The following is a 15,599-nucleotide window of genomic DNA, read 5'->3' on the forward strand; positions in this document are numbered from 1 at the left end:
GTTCAAGATACAAACACCGCACTCATGCACATAACAACAGTTCATATATAAACATCGAACTTATATATACACACTCACAGTTCATATATAAACATCACACTCATATATGCACACCCACAGTTCATATATAAATATCACACTCATATATACACACCCACAGTTCATATATAAATATCACACTCATATATACACACCCACAGTTCATAGATAAACATCGCACTCATATATGCACACCCACAGTTCATATGTCAATACTGCACTCATATATACACATCCACTGTTCGGATATAAACATCTCACTCATACACACTCACACACAGTTCATATTTAAACATCGCACACCTATATATACACCGACAGTTCATATATAAACATCGCACCCACATATACAAATCCACAGTCCATATATCAACATCGCACTCATATATACATACCCACATTTCATATATAAACATCGCACGCATATATAAACACCCACAGTTCATATATAAACATTGCATTCATATACACTCACCCACAGCTCATATATAAATATCGCATTCATTGATAGTCACCCACAGCTTATATATAAAAATCGCATTTTTTTTATTCGTGCATGCGATGTGGGCGTCGCTGGCGAGGCCAGCATTTATTGCCCATGCCTAATTGGCCTTCCAGAACTGCTGCAGTCCGTGCGGTGAAGCTTCTCCCATAGTGCGGTTAGGAAGGGAGTTCCAGGATTTTGACCCAGCGACGATGAAGGAACGGCGATATATTTCCAAGTCGGGATGGTGTGTGACTCGGAGGGGAACGTGCAGGTGGTGTTGTTCCCATGTGCCTGCTGCCCTTGTCCTTCTAGGTGGTAGAGGTCGCGGGTTTGGGAGGTGCTGTCGAAGAAGCCTTGGCGAGTTGCTGCACTGCATCCTGTGGATGGTAAACACTGCAGCCACGGTGCGCCGGTGGTGAAGGGAGTGAATGTTTACGGTGGTGGATGGGGTGCCAATCAAGCGGGCTGCTTTGTCCTGGATGGTGTCGAGCTTCTTATGTGTTGTTGGAGCTGCACTCATCCAGGCGAGTGGAGAGTATTCCATCACACTCCTGACTTGTAACTTGTGGATGGTAGAAAGGCTTTGGGGGGTCAGGATGTGAGTAACTCGCCGCAGAATATCTGACCTGCTCTTGCAGCCACAGTATTGATATGGCTGGTACAGTTAAGTTTCTGGTCAATGGTGAGACCCAGGATGTTGATGGTGGGGGATTCGGCGATGGTAATGCCTTTGAATGTCAAGGGGAGGTGGTTAGACTGTCTCTTATAGGAGATGGTCATTGCCTGGCCCTTGTCTGGCGCCAATGTTACTTGCCACTTATGAGCCCAAGCCTGGATGTTGTCCAGGTCTTGCTACATGCCGGCTCAGACTGCTTCGTTATTTGAGGGGTTGCGAATGGAACTGAACACTTTGCAATCATCAGCGAACATCCCCATTTCTGACCTTATGATGGAGGGAAGGTCATTGATGAAGCAGCTGAAGATGGTTGGGCCTAGGACACTGCCCCGAGGAACTCCTGCAGCAATGTCCTGGGGCTGAGATGTTTGGCCTCCAACAACCATTATTATCTTCCTTTTTGCTAAGTATGACTCCAGCCACTGGAGAGTTTTCCCCCTGATTCCCATTGACTTCAATTTTACTGGAGCTCCTTGGTGCCACACTCGCTCAAATGCTGCCTTGTTGTCAGGGGCATTCACTCTCACCTCACCTCTGGAATTCAGCTCTTTTTTCCATGTTTGGACCAAGGCTGTAATGAGGTCTGGAGCCGAGTAGCCCTGGCGGAAACCAAACAGAGCATCGGTGAGCAGGTTATTGGTGAGTAAGTGCCGCTTGATAGCACTGTCGACGACACGTTCCATCACTTTGTTGATGATTGAGAGTAGACTGATGGGGCGGTAATTGGCCGGATTGGATTTGTCCTGCTTTTTGTGGACAGGACATACCTGGGCAATTTTCCTCGTTGTCGGGTAGATGCCAGTGTTGTAGCTGTACTGGAACAGTTTGGCGAGAGGCGCAGCTCGTTCTGGAGCACAAGTCTTCAGCACTACAGCCGGGATGTTGTCGGTGCCCATTGCCTTTGCTGTATCCAGTGCACTCAGCCGTTTCTTGATATCAAGTGGAGTGATTCGAATTGGCTGAAGACTGGCTTCTGTGATGGTGGAGATATCGGGAGGAAGCTGAGATGGATCATCCACTTGGCACTTCTTCCTGAAGATGGTTGCAAACGCTTCAGCCTTGTCTTTTGCACTCACGTGCTGGATTCTGCCCTCATTGAGGATGGGGATGTTTACACAGCCTCCTCCTCCCGTTAGTTGTTTAATTGTCCACCACCATTCACGACTGGATGTGGCAGGACTGCAGAGCTTTGATCTGATCCGTTGGTTGTGGATTCGCTTAGCTCTGTCTATGGCATGTTGCTTCCGCTGTTTAGCTTTCATGTAGTCCTGAATTGGAGCTTCACCAGGTTGGCACCTAATTTTTAGATACGCCTGATGCTGTTCCTGGCATGCTCTTCTGCACTCCACATTGAACCAGGGTTGATCCCCTGGCTTGTTTATTAATGGTAGAGTGAGGAATATGCCGGGCCAAGATATTACAGATTATGCTGGAATACAATTCTGCTGCTGCTGATGGCCCACAGCACCTCATGGATGCCCAGCTTTGAGCTGCTAGACCTGTTCTGAATCTATCCCATTTAGCACGCTGATAGTGCCACACAACACGTTGGATGGTATCCTCAGTGCGAAGACGGGACTTCGTCTCCACGAGGACTGTGCGGTGGTCACTCCTACCAATACTGTCATGGACAGATGCATTTGCGACAGGTAGATTGGTGACGACGAGGTCAAGTAACTTTTTCCCTCGTGTTGCTTCTCTCACCATCTGCCGCAGTTCCAGTCTGGCAGCTATGTCCTTCGGGCCTCGGCCAGCTCAGTCAGCAGTGATACGACCGAGCCACTCTTGGTGATGGACATTGAAGTCCTCCATCTAGAGTACATCCTGTGCCCTTGCTACCCTCAGTGCTTCCCCCAAGTGATGTTCAACATGGAGGAGGATTGATACATCAGCTGAGGGAGGGCGGTTGGTGGTAATCTGCAGGAGCTTTTCTTGCACTTGTTTGACCTGATGCCATGAGATTTCATGGGGTCCAGAGTCAATGTTGAGGACTCCCAGGGCCACTCCCTCCTGACTGTATATCACTGCACCGCCACCTCTGGTCGGTCTGTCCTGCCGGTGGGACAGGACATGCACAGGGATGGTGATGGAAGAATCTGGGACGTTGGCTGAAAGGTATGATTCTGTAAGTATGGCTATGTCAGGCTGTTGCTTGACTAGTCAGTGGGTCAGCTCTCCCAATTTTGGCACAAGTCCCCAGATGTTAGTGAGGAGGACTTTGCAGGGTCGACTGGGCTTGGTTTGCCTTTGTCGTGTCCGGTGCCGAGTGGTCCGATGCCGGGTGGTCCTTCCGGTTTTATTCTTATTATGACTTTTATTAGCGAGATTTTACAACTGAGTGGCTTGCTAGGTCTTTTCAGAGGGCAATTAAGAATCGACCACATTGCTGTGGCTCATTTATACTCACTCACATTTCACATATAAACATCGCATTCATATATACTCACCCACAGTTCATATATAAACATCGCACTCATATTTTTACACCCACAGTTCACATATAAACATCGCTCTCATATATAAACTCATTCGGTTTATAAAGCAACAGCGCGCTCATACACCCACACCCAGTTTATAGTAGCAGATCGGTACCGATCGCCGAAAGAGCTCTCAGATTCCGAGTCTCCGAAGCAGCAGCGACCGAACAAATTCTGGATCTCATCCTTAACACAGACCGGTCGATCCACCTGTAAAATTACATCGCCCTTGGATATCAGGGAGGGTAATGGTTTCTGAGAATGTATCAGGGAGCCTAATGGCTTCTCAGTGGCGATCCATCGGGGCAAGGGGATCTCAGAGAGGGGAAGGGACTGTCAGAGGGTATCAGAGAGTGTAAGGGGATCTCAGAGCGGGGAAGGGATAGTCAGATGTCATCAGAAAGTGTCAGGGGGCTCAGAGAAGGGAAGGGACTGTCAGAGGGCATCGGAGAGTACATTAAGAACTGAGAGAGGGGAAGGACTGCCGAGTCTGAGAGAGTGTAAGGGGGCTCAGGGCAGATCTGTGCAAGGGGCACTCAGTGGGTATGAGAGAAGGTAAAGAACGCTGACAAGGTTCAAAGATGATCATGGACTCTCTGAGGTCAGAGACAGAGTGTATCAGAGAAGTTAAGGAGCTCAGCGAGAATCAAAGAGGGTAAGGGGGGCTCAGGATGTATCAGAGAGGCAAATGGATCCAGAGATGTCATCTTCTAAATATTACAATTTCGAACATTCAACATTTTTGATCACAGCAATAAATGAAGCCGATTGAACCGATAATCTGCCGTGTCCCATCTGGAGGGAATGAGAAGGTAGAATCGGGAGGGACTGGATATTTGGCAACGCTCAAGGTTTCATTTCACACAGTTCAGTGTTGTGTCTTGTTTTTAACTGGATTTTCATGAACTCGAGAAAAGAGGTTGCAATTTGAAAATGTTATTACCCATTGTGAAAAATAGAACACAAATCGCCCAACGTGGGGCTCGAACCCACGACCCTGAGATTAAGAGTCTCACGCTCTACCGACTGAGCTAGCCGGGCTTGTTGCTAAAATTCTTCCCATTCTATTATTGTAGAGAGACAGCTGTTGGCTTTGCTGCAGGGGTTCAGTTCGTTCTGCAATCTCAGGGTTTCTCCTTCTGTGCACCTGATTTTCATTCTGGTGTCAGTCTGATGCCTTTTGCACGTCATTCAGCACCACGCTGAGCTGAAAAGGAACATCGGAACAGGAGAGGGCCATTCAGCCCCTCTTCCTGCTGTGCCATTCAATTCGATCATGACGTGATCTGCAACTCAACTCTCCTTCCCCGCCTTGGACACATATCCCTTGGAACCCAAACCGAGAAATGATCTATCAATATCAGTCTTGAAAATTTGAATTGAGCCACAATCCACATCCTTTTGGCCGAGAGAGTTCCAGCTTTCCGCCGTATTTTGTTTGCTAAAGAAATTCCTGATTTCTTGCCTGATTGGTCTGTCTCCAATTTCAAGATTAAAACCCCTCATTATGGATTCCGCCAACATAGAGAGAGGTGACACAAAGATAGACAGAATTATAAGCAGTGCAGATGGAAAAATGAGATGACAGAGAGATATTATCAGATTAAGTGAATGGGCAAAACTGCGGCAAATGGATTTCAACGTAAGCAAGTTTGAGGCCGTCCACTTTGGACCTCAAAAAGATAGATCAGAAAACATATTAATGGATGTTGCTCCGAAAAATTAACCTCATGACATTTTGTGCGGATTCGATTGTTTCTGAAGTCTGCCAAACATTTAAAAGTTATCAAAATATTGCAACAGGAACGTTATGGCCCGTACGGGGATCGAACCCGCGACCTTGGCGTTATTAGCACCACGCTCTAACCAACTGAACTAACCGGCCATTTATACATCTTACCTTTATGGGCTGACCCACGTGTTGGGTAGTTTATGTTTATTTTTACACCGGCTGAAAGGGTTTTTGGACGAATGTTGATTGCACCACATCCCTGAAACATTGTTACTTGTTTCTGCATACATTGTCGATGATGTAGATCAAAATTAACAAACAAAGAGCACTTTAATGTCACAAATTAAATTCCGATCAATATTATTTTACAAACAATGAACAGCCCATCCATAAAACACTGCCCCGCTATAAAACCTGTGGGCAGGACCCTGAGCTGCTGTGAAAATGATATCACCGCAACGTGATTCGATCACGCTGCGTTTTGACGTTGAGTCAGATGTCTGTCTGTCTATCTGTCTGTCTGTTTATCCGTCTGATTGGGTCTCTGCCTTATTCTCAGGCCAGGCTTTTTGTTTGCTGGCTGCAGGCCTCGCTCCCCGACTGACTGAACAACTGCCGGGCCGTGTGTCAGAATCAATGACTGTGACTGACTGTCTGCCCATTGATCGCCACATTTCTGAGTTCCTGCCTTCGCTCTGTGTCGCAGGCCTGTCTCTGTCCCTTCGGATCACAACACACCCACAAGCTTCACGACTGAACGCAGGTTTGGTCAGTCTGTCCTCGCAGGTCCTTCGGAAGCTAATGATTTTGAACTGAATTATTTTTCCTGAGTGTCTTGTGAAGTTTTGTTCAGTGATATGTTTGCGAAAGAGAACGGAGGAAACAGTTAGTGTGCAATTCGCCATTTCTCTACATCGGAATAGAAAACGTGATTGGATGGATAGAAGAGGTCTGAAAGGATGGCCGATCGGCTGTGGGTGGCACCGAATTCTGCAGTGGGTGCAGTGGTTCATTACCGGTAATGAAAATGAGGTAATATACTACCACAAGCTGCCGGTGAAAATCATTCAATTTCCCAAACTTGACCCACCGAATCAAATGAAGCTCCTGGGAAAGCTACAAGACAACGCCGGTCTATCGGGCATCGTTTGAAGCAACTGGCAGTTTAAAGTGGCATCTACAGCCATGCAAGTACTGCCATGTGCCGCTGCGATCGACGAGTGGTTGAAGCGTTAAATTCAAGATCAAATGGAGTTTTCCTTCGCAGGTTTGATTTCTGCTCGCTGAATTATTGTTTAAAGATCCGTTCAATGCTCAAATGAATGAACTGGATCGAACTCACTTCATTTATCTCTCTCAGAGCATGAGAGATACTCGAGCGTGGCCGGCGCTTTTAATTGGGTGCCCAATGTACTCTTGCAAAATTCAAATACACAAGAAAGAATCTTGCCCAATCTGCAACTAAAATTCTGCTACTTTGCAGAACCACCCATTTATAAGCGACTTTATTTACATGAATCTCTCTATCTCTCCTTGTCTCTTGTCTCGATGTTGTCCCCTGATGGACTTCTCAGGCTTCCTGGAACGGTGAAGGCTGATCTCACCTGCAACACCAGCAGGCAAAGGTGAAGGAAAAAAAGACTGAGACGGTCGGAAAAGTAAAGGTCCAACCCAGCTGATAAATTCGCAGCTAATGTCTCCACATTTTTGTCTCTTCGTCCTCACAGTGAAAGGAAACAGCAATGTGAGTAAAATATACTTATGGTAGCTTGTGCACTCTGACGATGCCGAGACAGATGCCAATGTAGCTTCAGATTAACTAATTCTGAAAAGTATTATTTGAAAAAACAAGTCGTACTTTGTAAACGAATTTAGTAAAGAGAGGCTAATATTGGTGACTGGAAATAGGTAGTGTACAACTTGATATTGCTGTATGCAGGAATAGAAAACGAGATTGGGTGGACAGAAGCGGTTGGAAAGGATAGCCGATCGGCTGAAGACTATGGTGAAATTTTAAACCGGCTGCAGGGCTTTCTCGGGGTATGATTCTCGCTTTGGGCGTTTTTTCTCATGGAATATGCGAGAGCTCCCGGGTTCAAATCCGGGACGAGCGCGATGATCTCACTGCTTTTTAGTGCAAAGTCACCAATTGGATTCTGACATCTTTGCAGTTGTTCGAATTGAATTATATTTGAGCTCCAGAGGACAAAGTGCAGAAGTTTCCAAGGCGCAACACACACTGAGGAAATAAAATGTCTCAAGATGATGTGGAGATTGAAGCTGAATGTGAATTTACCCAAATTTAGGCGGTCTCATTGATATGAGATGACGGGATCGAGAAACACATATTCAAGTTTGCCGATGACACAAAGATAGACAGAATTATAAGCTGTGTGGATGGAAGAATGAGATTACAGAGAGATATTACTAGATTAAGTGAATGGGCAAAACTGCGCCAATGGAATTCAACGTAAGCAAGTTTGAGGCCGTCCACTTTGGACCTCAAAAAGATAGATCAGAAAACATATTAATGGATGTTACTCCAAAAAATTGACCTCATGACATTTTGTGTGGATTCGCTTGTTTCGAAAGTCTGCCAAATTTTTAAAAGTTACCAAAATATTGCAATAGGATCCTTAAGCCCCGTACGAGGATCGAGCCCGCGACCTTGGCTTTATTAACACCACGCTCTAACCAACTGAGCTAACCGGCCATGTATACATCTTAGCTTTATAGGCTTACCCGCGTGTTAGGTAGTTTGTGTTTATTTTTACACCAGCTGACAGGGTTTCACAACGAATATTGAATAAAGCACATCCCTTAAACATTGTTACTTATTTCTGTGTATACTGTCGAGGATGTAGATAAAAATTAACAAACAAAGAGCACTTTAATGTAACGAATTAAATTCCGATCAATATTATTTTACTAACAATGAACAGCCCATCCATAAAACACTGCCCCGCGATAAAACCTGTGGGCAGGACCCTGAGCTCCTGTGAAAATGATATCACCGCAACGTGATTCGATCACGCTGCGTTTTGACATTGAGTCAGATGTCTGTCTGTCTATCTGTCTGTCTGTTTATCCGTCTGATTGGGTCTCTGCCTTATTCTCAGGCCAGGCTTTTTGGTTACTGGCTGCAGGCCTCGCTCCCCGACTGACTGAACAACTCCCGGGCCGTGTGTCAGAATCAATGACTGTGACTGACTGTCTGCCCATTTATGGCCACATTTCTGAGTTCCTGCCTTCGCTCTGTGTCGCAGGCCTGTCTCTGTCCCTTCGGATCACAACACACCCACAAGCTTCACGACTGAACGCAGGTTTGGTCAGTCTGTCCTCGCAGGTCCTTCGGAAGCTAATGATCTTGAACTGAATTATTTTTCCTGAGTGACTTGTGAAGTTTGGTTCAGTGATATGTTTGCGAAAGAGAACGGAGGAAATTGTTAGTGTGCAACTCGACATTTCTCTACATCGGAATAGAAAACGTGATTGGATGGATAGAAGAGGTCTGAAAGGATGGCCGATCGGCTGTGGGTGGCACCGAATTCTGCAGTGGCTGCAGTGGTTCATTACCGGTAATGAAAATGAGGTAATATACTACCACAAGCTGCCGGTGCAAATCGTTCAATTTCCCAAACTTGACCCACTGAATCAAATGAAGCTCCTGGGAAAGCTACAAGACAACGCCGGTCGATCGGGCATCGTTTGAAGCAACTGGCAGTTTAAAGTGGCATCTACAGCCATGCAAGTACTGCCATGTGCCGCTGCGATCGACGAGTGGTTGAAGCGTTAAATTCAAGATCAAATGGAGTTTTCCTTCGCAGGTTTGATTTCTGCTCGCTGAATTATTGTTTAAAGATCCGTTCAATGCTCAAATGAATTAACTGGATCTAACTCACTTCATTTATCTCTCTCAGAGCATGAGAGACACTCGAGCGTGGCCGGCGCTTTTAATTGGGTGCCCAATGTACTCTTGCAAAATTCAAATACACAAGAAAGAATCTTGCCCAATCTGCAACTAAAATTCTGCTACTTTGCAGAACCACCCATTTATAAGCGACTTTATTTAGATGAATCTCACTATCTCTCCTTGTCTCTTGTCTCTGTGTTGTCCCCTGATGGACTTCTCAGGTTTTCTGGAACGGTGAAGGCTGATCAAACCTGCAACACCAGCAGGGAAAGGTAAAGGAAAAAAAAGACTGAGACGATCGGAAAAGTAAAGGTGCAACCCAGCTGATAAATTCGCAGCTAATGTCTCCACATTTTTGTCTCTTCGCCCTCACAGTGAAAGAAAACAGTAATGTGAGTAAAATATACTTATGGTCGCTTGTATACTCTGACGATGCCGAGAAAGATACCAATGTAGCTTCAGATTAACTAATTCTGAAAAGTATTATTTGAAAAAACAAGTCGTACATTGTAAACGAATTTAGTAAAGAGAGGCTAATATTGGTGACTGGGAATAGGTAGTGTACAACTTGATATTGCTGCAAATAGGAATAGAAAACGAGATTGGGTGCACAGAAGCGGTTGGAAAGGACAGCCGATCGGCTGAGGACTATGGAGAAATTTTAGACCGGCTGCAGGGCTTTTTCGTAAGCGGCTCGTTGGTCTAGGGGTATGATTCTCGCTTTGGGCATTTTTCTAATGGAATATGCGAGAGGTCCCGGGTTCAAATCCCGGACGAGCCCTGTTATCTTACTGCTTTTTAGTGAAAAGTCACCAATTGGATTCTGACATCTTTGCAGTTGTTCGAATTGAATTATATTTGAGCTCCAGAGGACAAAGTGCAGAAGTTTCCAAGGCGCAACACACACGGAGTAAATAAAATGTCTCAAGATGATGTGGAGATTGAAGCTGAATGTGAATTTACCCCAATTTCGGCGGTCTCATTGATATTAGATGACGGGATCGAGAACCACATATCCAAGTTTGCCGATGACACAAAGATGGACAGAATTATAAGCAGTTTGGATGGAAGAATGAGATTACAGAGAGATATTACTAGATTAAGTGAATGGGCAAAACTGCGGCAAATGGATTTCAACGTAAGCAAGTTTGAGGCCGTCCACTTTGGACCTCAAAAAGATAGATCAGAAAACATATGATTGGATGTTACTCCAAACAAGTGACCTCATGACATTTTGTGTGGATTCGCTTGTTTCCAAAGTCTGCCAAACTTTTAAAAGTTACCAACGCATTGTAATAGGAACCTTATGGCCCGTACGGGGATCGAACCCGCGACCTTGGCGTTATTAGCACCACGCTCTAACCAACTGAACTAACCGGCCATGTATACATCTTAGCTTTATGGGCTTACCCACGTGTTGGGTAGTTTGTGTTTATTTTTACACCATCTGACAGGGTTTTACAACGAATATTGAATAAATCACATCCCTTAAACATTGTTACTTGTTTCTGTATATACTGTCGAGGATGCAGATCAAAATTAACAAACAAAGAGCACTTTAATGTAACAAATTAAATTCCGATCAATATTATTTTACTAACAATGAACAGCCCATCCATAAAACACTGCCCCGCTATAAAACCTGTGGGCAGGACCCTGAACGACTGTGAAAATGATATCACCGCAACGTGATTCGATCACGCTGCGTTTTGACGTTGAGTCAGATGCCTGTCTGTCTATCCGTCTGATTGGGTCTCTGCCTTATTCTCAGGCCAGGCTTTTTGTTTGCTGGCTGCAGGCCTCGCTCCCCGACTGACTGAACAACTACCGGCCGTGTGTCAGAATCAATGACTGTGACTGACTGTCTGCCCATTTATGGCCACATTTCTGAGTTCCTGCCATCGCTCTGTGTCGCAGGCATGTCTCTGTCCCTTAGGATCACAACACACCCACAAGCTTCACGACTGAACGCAGGTTTGGTCAGTCTGTCCTCGCAGGTCCTTCGGAAGTTAATGATTTTGAACTGAATTATTTTTCCTGAGTGACTTGTGAAGTTTTGTTCAGTGATATGTTTGCGAAAGAGAACGGAGGAAATAGTTAGTGTGCAACTCGACATTTCTCTACATCGGAATAGAAAACGTGATTGGATGGATAGAAGAGGTCTGAAAGGATGGCCGATCGGCTGTGGGTGGCACCGAATTCTGCAGTGGCTGCAGTGGTTCATTACCGGTAATGAAAATGAGGTAATATACTACCACAAGCTGCTGGTGAAAATCGTTCAATTTCCCAAACTTGACCCACCGAATCAAATGAAGCTCCTGGGAAAGCTACAAGACAACGCCGGTCTATCGGGCATCGTTTGAAGCAACTGGCAGTTTAAAGTGGCATCTACAGCCATGTAAGAACTGCCATGTGCCGCTGCGATCGCCGAGTGGTTGAAGCGTTAAATTCAAGATCAAATGGAGTTTTCCTTCGCAGGTTTGATTTCTGCTCGCTGAATTATTGTTTAAAGATCCGTTCAATGCTCAAATGAATGAACTGGATCTAACTCACTTCATTTATCTCTCTCAGAGCATGAGAGATACTCGAGCGTGGCCGGCGCTTTTAATTGGGTGCCCAATGTACTCTTGCAAAATTCAAATACACAAGAAAGAATCTTGCCCAATCTGCAACTAAAATTCTGCTACTTTGCAGAACCACCCATTTATAAGCGACTTTATTCAGATGAATCTCACTATCTCTCCTTGTCTCTTGTCTCGATGTTGTCCCCTGATGGACTTCTCAGGCTTCCTGGAACGGTAAAGGCTGATCGAACCTGCAACACCAGCAGGGAAAGGTAAAGGAAAAAAAAGATTGAGACGGTCGGAAAAGTAAAGGTGCAACCCAGCTGATAAATTCGTAGCTAATGTCTCCACATTTTTGTCTCTTCGCCCTCACAGTGAAAGGAAACAGCAATGTGAGTAAAATATACTTATGGTAGCTTGTACACTCTGACGATGCCGAGACAGATGCCAATGTAGCTTCAGATTAACTAATTCTGAAAAGTATGATTTGAAGAAACAAGTCGTACATTGTAAACGAATTTAGTAAAGAGAGGCTAATATTGGTGACTGGAAATAGATAGTGTACAACTTGATATTGCTGCAAATAGGAATAGAAAACGAGATTGGGTGGACAGAAGCGGTTGGAAAGGATAGCCGATCGGCTGAAGACTATGGTGAAATTTTAGACCGGCTGCAGGGCTTTCTAGCAAGCGGCTGGTTGGTCTAGGGGTATGATTCTCGTTTTGGGCGTTTTTCTAATGGAATATGCGAGAGGTCCCGGGTTCAAATCCCGGACGAGCCCTGTTATCTCACTGCTTTTTAGTGCAAAGTCACCAATTGGATTCTGACATCTTTGCAGTTGTTCGAATTGAATTATATTTGAGCTCCAGAGGACAAAGTGCAGAAGTTTCCAAGGCGCAACACACACGGAGTAAATAAAATGTCTCAAGATGATGTGGAGATTGAAGCTGAATGTGAATTTACCCCAATTTAGGCGGTCTCATTGATATTAGATGACGGGATCGAGAACCACATATCCAAGTTTGCCGATGACACAAAGATAGACAGAATTATAAGCAGTGTGGATGGAAGAATGAGATTACAGAGAGATATTACTCGATTAAGTGAATGGGCAAAACTGCGGCAAATGGATTTCAACGTAAGCAAGTTTGAGGCCGTCCACTTTGGACCTCAAAAAGATAGATCAGAAAACATATTATTGGATGTTACTCCAAAAAATTGACCTCATGACATTTTGTGTGGATTCGCTTGTTTCCAAAGTCTGCCAAACTTTTAAAAGTTACCAACGCATTGTAATAGGAACCTTATGGCCCGTACGGGGAACGAACCCGCGACCTTGGCGTTATTAGCACCACGCTGTAACCAACTGAGCTAACCGGCCATGTATACATCTTAGCTTTATGGGCTTACCCGCGTGTTGGGTAGTTTGTGTTTATTTTTACACCATCTGACAGGGTTTTACAACGAATATTGAATAAATCACATCCCTTAAACATTGTTACTTGTTTCTGTATATACTGTCGAGGATGTAGATCAAAATTAACAAACAAAGAGCACTTTAATGTCACAAATTAAATTCCGATCAATATTATTTTACTAACAATGAACAGCCCATCCATAAAACACTGCCCCGCTATAAAACCTGTGGGCAGGACCCTGAACTGCTGTGAAAATGATATCACCGCAACGTGATTCGATCACGCTGCGTTTTGACGTTGAGTCAGATGTCTGTCTGTTTATCCGTCTGATTGGGTCTCTGCCTTATTCTCAGGCCAGGATTTTTGGTTCCTGGCTGCAGGCCTCGCTCCCCGACTGACTGAACAACTACCGGGCCTTGTGTCAGAATCAATGACTGTGACTGACTGTCTGCCCATTTATGGCCACATTTCTGAGTTCCTGCCATCGCTCTGTGTGGCAGGCCTGTCTCTGTCCCTTCGGATCACAACACACCCACAAGCTTCACGACTGAACGCAGGTTTGGTCAGTCTGTCCTCGCAGGTCCTTCGGAAGCTAATGATCTTGAACTGAATTATTTTTCCTGAGTGACTTGTGAAGCTTTGTTCAGTGATATGTTTGCGAAAGAGAACGGAGGAAATAGTTAGTGTGCAACTCGACATTTCTCTACATCGGAATAGAAAACGTGATTGGATGGATAGAAGAGGTCTGAAAGGATGGCCGATCGGCTGTGGGTGGCACCGAATTCTGCAGTGGCTGCAGTGGTTCATTACCGGTAATGAAAATGAGGTAATATACTACCACAAGCTGCCGGTGAAAATCATTCAATTTCCCAAACTTGACCCACCGAATCAAATGAAGCTCCTGGGAAAGCTACAAGACAACGCCGGTCTATCGGGCATCGTTTGAAGCAACTGGCAGTTTAAAGTGGCATCTACAGCCATGCAAGTACTGCCATGTGCCGCTGCGATCGCCGAGTGGTTGAAGCGTTAAATTCAAGATCAAATGGAGTTTTCCTTCGCAGGTTTGATTTCTGCTCGCTGAATTATTGTTTAAAGATCCGTTCAATGCTCAAATGAATGAACTGGATCTAACTCACTTCATTTATCTCTCTCAGAGCATGAGAGATACTCGAGCGTGGCCGGCGCTTTTAATTGGGTGCCCAATGTACTCTTGCAAAATTCAAATACACAAGAAAGAATCTTGCCCAATCTGCAACTAAAATTCTGCTACTTTGCAGAACCACCCATTTATAAGCGACTTTATTTACATGAATCTCTATATCTCTCCTTGTCTCTTGTCTCGATGTTGTCCCCTGATGGACTTCTCAGGCTTCCTGGAACGGTAAAGGCTGATCTAACCTGCAACACCAGCAGGGAAAGGTGAAGGAAAAAAAAGATTGAGACGGTCGGAAAAGTAAAGGTGCAACCCAGCTGATAAATTCGTAGCTAATGTCTCCACATTTTTGTCTCTTCGCCCTCACAGTGAAAGGAAACAGCAATGTGAGTAAAATATACTTATGGTAGCTTGCATACTCTGACGATGCCGAGACAGATGCCAATGTAGCTTCAGATTAACTAATTCTGAAAAGTATGATTTGAAGAAACAAGTCGTACATTGTAAACGAATTTAGTAAAGAGAGGCTAATATTGGTGACTGGAAATAGGTAGTGTACAACTTGATATTGCTGCAAATTGGAATAGAAAACGAGATTGGGTGGACAGAAGCGGTTGGAAAGGATAGCCGATCGGCTGAAGACTATGGTGAAATTTTAGACCGGATGCAGGGCTTTCTCGCAAGCGGTTCGTTGGTCTCGGGGTATGAGTCTCGCTTTGGGCGTTTTTCTAATGGAATATGCGAGAGGTCCCGGGTTCAAATCCCGCACGAGCCCTGTTATCTCATTGCTTTTTAGTGAAAAGTCACCAATTGGATTCTGACATCTTTGCAGTTGTTCGAATTGAATTATATTTGAGCTCCAGAGGACAAAGTGCAGAAGTTTCCAAGGCGCAACACACACGGAGTAAATAAAATGTCTCAAGATGATGTGGAGATTGAAGCTGAATGTGAATTTACCCCAATTTAGGCGGTCTCATTGATGTTAGATGACGGGATCGAGAACCACATATCCAATTTGCAGATGACACAAAGATAGACAGAATTATAAGCAGTTTGGATGGAAGAATGAGATTACAGAGAGATATTACAAGATTAAGTGAATGGGCAAAACTGCGGCAAATGGATTTCAACGTAAGCAAG

At 44.7% G+C, this 15,599-nt stretch overlaps 5 non-coding genes across 5 annotated transcripts; 1 reads left to right on the forward strand and 4 right to left on the reverse strand.

The window, feature by feature from the left end:
- Positions 1-4,647: 4,647 nt before the first annotated feature.
- Positions 4,648-4,720, reverse strand: trnak-cuu (transfer RNA lysine (anticodon CUU)). The gene has a single exon. It is a non-coding gene; the product is annotated as a tRNA-Lys (tRNA).
- A 770-nt stretch (positions 4,721-5,490) lies between these two features.
- trnai-aau (transfer RNA isoleucine (anticodon AAU)) lies at positions 5,491-5,564 on the reverse strand. Its single transcript has one exon. It is a non-coding gene; the product is annotated as a tRNA-Ile (tRNA).
- A 4,451-nt stretch (positions 5,565-10,015) lies between these two features.
- Positions 10,016-10,105, forward strand: trnap-ugg (transfer RNA proline (anticodon UGG)). The gene is given in 2 exon segments: positions 10,016-10,051; positions 10,070-10,105. It is a non-coding gene; the product is annotated as a tRNA-Pro (tRNA).
- Positions 10,106-10,631: 526 nt separating this feature from the next.
- Positions 10,632-10,705, reverse strand: trnai-aau (transfer RNA isoleucine (anticodon AAU)). Its single transcript has one exon. It is a non-coding gene; the product is annotated as a tRNA-Ile (tRNA).
- A 2,490-nt stretch (positions 10,706-13,195) lies between these two features.
- Positions 13,196-13,269, reverse strand: trnai-aau (transfer RNA isoleucine (anticodon AAU)). Its single transcript has one exon. It is a non-coding gene; the product is annotated as a tRNA-Ile (tRNA).
- Positions 13,270-15,599: the final 2,330 nt, after the last annotated feature.

Source organism: Heptranchias perlo, chromosome 20, assembly GCF_035084215.1.
Source record: "Heptranchias perlo isolate sHepPer1 chromosome 20, sHepPer1.hap1, whole genome shotgun sequence".
Taxonomy (NCBI): Eukaryota; Metazoa; Chordata; class Chondrichthyes; order Hexanchiformes; family Hexanchidae; genus Heptranchias; species Heptranchias perlo.